Source organism: Lipotes vexillifer, unplaced genomic scaffold (assembly GCF_000442215.2).
Source record: "Lipotes vexillifer unplaced genomic scaffold, Lipotes_vexillifer_v1.1 scaffold217, whole genome shotgun sequence".
NCBI classification, from domain to species: domain Eukaryota; kingdom Metazoa; phylum Chordata; class Mammalia; order Artiodactyla; family Lipotidae; genus Lipotes; species Lipotes vexillifer.
This window is the reverse complement of record NW_006788200.1, coordinates 7,944,222-7,947,954: the sequence shown is the minus strand read 5'-3', so window position 1 is coordinate 7,947,954 and position 3,733 is coordinate 7,944,222. Positions and strand designations below refer to the sequence as shown.

Below are 3,733 nucleotides of genomic sequence, written 5' to 3'. Positions count from 1 at the left end.
ATTATTTTGTTTTTTAATTCTCCAAAATATCCATAAATGTGATTGGATACCTCTAAGAAGAAGGCAGAAAGTCTAACAGCATTAATTATGAATCAGATCAGCAGAGGCTGACCTGGTGACAGAAATCCTCCAACAAACAGGGCTGGGCCACAATTGGGTTTTCTAACAAGCAGCAACACCGGCAGTGAGTAACCAGTGAGTGTAAAGGTTGTCCCCACCCTGGGCACTGGGTGATCTGGTTGCTCTCCTGAGACCCACAGCTCTGAGCAGTTGAGCAGTATGCTCGGTTGTCACTACACAAAGGGCAGAACTGTCCACAGAGCATGCCAAGCAGCTCCTCTGACCATCCAGGCTCCCAGGGCTCTGGAGCACTCCCCAGGAGCCCCCACTTTGTTTTACAGGTTCCTGTTCTGGGTGGTTTGCTTCTGTGAGGGAGGCCATTTCTTCCCAGTCCCCAAAGGCTTTTATCCATTCTCTTGATTGGGCCTGAAGTCTGGAGGGGGCCAGCATCTCCTTTCTATCATCTCTGTAGCCCCCGAAGTGCCTGACACAATGACTTCCTGATTAAAAGCATTACTGGGGAATGCAAAGTACATATATTCTGAACATGATTGCTGTCATCTTGCTGCCTTGTACTGTCACCCCTCTCCTGTACTGATATTTAACGTTTTACCTATCTGAGTAAGTTAATAGAGGGAAGAGTCTCATACTCAAAATTTAATAATTCCACCATTAATTCTTTTTCATAATATGCAATCAATAAATTCATAAATGACTCTATAAGAAGAACAGAGTAGCCATAAAGTAAGGTTCCCTAGAAAATCTGCATTAAAACAGTGGACTTTGCTGGCTGCCCACACAATAACCACATCCCCCTTCATAAGTCAGATTTCCAGTTAAGTATCCATTCTTTCTTCCTGTAGTTCATGTGCTTTGGGGGAAGCTCATTCCTTACCAGTTCCAGGGTGAGCCCAATCTAACCTAAGCCAATCCAGGTCACCCTTTCCTCTTTTCCATCAACTGATTCAAGGACTCCAGGACTAAGCCAATCACAAATGGCATCCCTTGGTCACTCAAATTAGTTCGAAAGTGGTTTGATCAGTTAAAATCTTGGGGCTTGGGCTTCCCTGGTGGCACAGTGGTTAAGAATCCGCCTGCCAATGCAGGGGACAAGGGCTCAAGCCCTGGTCCGGGAAGTTCCCACATGCCACAGAGCAATGAAGCCCACAAGCCACAACTACGGGAGCCCGCATGACTAGAGCTCATCCTCCGCAACAAGAGAAGCCAAAGCAATGAGAAGCCCACGCACCGCAACGAAGAGTAGCCCCCCGCTCGCCACAACTAGAGAAAGCACGCACGCAGCAAGGAAGAGCCAACGCAGCCAAAAATAAATAAATAAAATAAATAAACTTAACAACAACAACAACAAAAATCATGGGCCTCTCCTAACACACTCCCAACCTTCCCTTTCCCTTAACACAGTCAAATACATGGTCTAGCAAGGACATGGCCTACAAAATTGCTGACAGCCAATCTGCAGCCGTGAGGGAGCCACCAGCCTTAAGATGAGGTAGATACTTCAGAAAGGTAGAGCAGAAAGAAGGAAAGAAATGGGATTCCAGGGACTTCCCTGGTGGTCCAGTGGTTAAGACTCTGCACTCCCAATGCAGGGGGCCTGGGTTCGATCCCTAGTCAGGGAACTAGATCCCACATGCCGCAACTAAAACAACAACAAAAAAAGATCCCACAGGCTGCAATGAAGGTCCCGCATGTGGCAACAAAGATTCCGTGTGCAGCAACTAAGACCCAATGCAGCCACATACATACATACATAAATACATAACTAAATAACTTTTAAAAAAATAAAGAAAGAAATGGGATTCCAGATGACTTTATAATAGCTCATAAATCAGATTAAATCCCAACCTAGGGCTTCCCTGATGGCACAGTGGTTGAGAGTCCACCTGCCGATGCAGGGGACACGGGTTCGTGCCTGGGTCCTGGAAGATCCCACATGCCGCGGAGTGGCTGGGCCCGTGAGCCATGGCCGCTGAGCCTGCGCGTCCAGAGCCTGTGCTCCGCAACGGGAGAGACCACAACAGTGAGAGGCCCGTGTACCGCAAAAAAAAAAAACAAAAAAAAAAACAAAAAAAAACACCAACCTAACCTAAGCTACCTCTGTAGAATTTCCACTACTAGGAACCAATAGTAAGGTAAGCTAATGAACCCCTCTGATTGATGTTCAAGCAAGCAGACATTTATGCAGTGCTGACGATGCCTGGCACTGTGCTAAGTAGTGGTGTATAGAAATGGATATGCTTCAAATCCTTCCCCTGGACAACAGGTTAAAAAGACAAACATAAGGATGGTGGTTTTTAGAAAAGGTGGTAAACAGACTGCTGGGTAGCAGTAGGGGCTTAAACTCAGTTGAGAGGAGGTGGGAGTGAGGAGAGTGTCACTTGAAGGAGAGGATAATAAACTGAAACTTTGTAAGATGAAATCGGAATGGCTACAAGATCTCTCTTTTGACCTCATCTGCATTCTGTCTCTCATTCTTCTTTCTTCAGGGGCCTGGGAGGGATTCAGAAAAGAACTAGGGTTCTTTCCCTTCTTTGCTCTCTGGTCTATGCCAACGTGGCATCACACTCTGACCTGGAAATGGCCTTTCCCTTTAGCCTAAACCAAAGGCTCACGGTGACAAACACTGCAGTCATCACGTGAACCTCGGCACCTAACTGCTGACTACTTCTGCATTCCCTCTCTGCTGCCTGGAAGGCTGTGGTAAACCTAGTGAGCCCTGGTTAACACAGAAATCAGTCTCATTAACCCCCCTACAGCTATTCCATTAGTTATTTTTTAAGTCACAGAAGTAGAACACAGCCATCATAACTACTCTTTCCTGAAGTTCAGTGTGTGTGTGTGTGTGTGTGTGTGTGTGTGTGTGTGTGTCCTCTGTACTGACCTAATTCCATCAAAACTGTAGTTTAACTTCGTTAATCCAACAAGACCCTGTAATAATGATCATTCTCCCTCTAGCAAAGTCTACACCTATATTTCTCTGAAGACACTGCCCTTCTAAGAACAATGAGCAGTGAGAAGGCACAGAGAACAAAGTGTTTAGAAATATCACAACCTCACACCTCAATGTTTCATGACTTTTCTTGATCGATCTATGTGTATCTATTCCTCATTATTCCTGGGACCCTCAAAACTCTCCCAAATGTATGTGTCCTCCCCTTTCTCCCTCAATCATGTTTCCCCCTCATTTTTAGTATGTAACTTTCTCCCTCTGCCTGAGAAATTGCCTAATGTCTGGGGTCAGGGGAGCCCCATGTACTACTCAGAGGCACTTATAAAGAGCATAAGCCATACAGATGCTCTACTGTCATGACCAACCCCCACCCCAAACTCTGTCCTGTGTTCCCAGAACACAGTCACCTTAGAGGAATAAAATCTGGAACTATTTTCAGTTTCCTCTAAGCAGAAAAAAAATCCCAGTAAGAGAACAGCAAAAGTCATAGAAATAGCATCTGTGTCAAGATCAAAGATTCCAGAGCTGGCATCTTAAAAGCAGGAGTTCACCCAGTGGGAATCAATTGTTCCCATGCTTGTACAGAAGTGAACCCAAGTAAAGAAAGATTCCCTCACATTGACACAGTCTAGTACAAACCACTTAACATAAGCAAAATATAAATGAGCTTTAAATTCAAGGTATGATACAAAACTTTAAAAC

The 3,733-nt window shown here is 45.1% G+C and overlaps 1 non-coding gene across 1 annotated transcript; it reads left to right on the top strand.

Annotated features, from left to right (window-relative positions):
• Positions 1-1,627: 1,627 nt before the first annotated feature.
• On the top strand, positions 1,628-1,700 carry TRNAG-CCC (transfer RNA glycine (anticodon CCC)). Its single transcript has one exon. It is a non-coding gene; the product is annotated as a tRNA-Gly (tRNA).
• Positions 1,701-3,733: the final 2,033 nt, after the last annotated feature.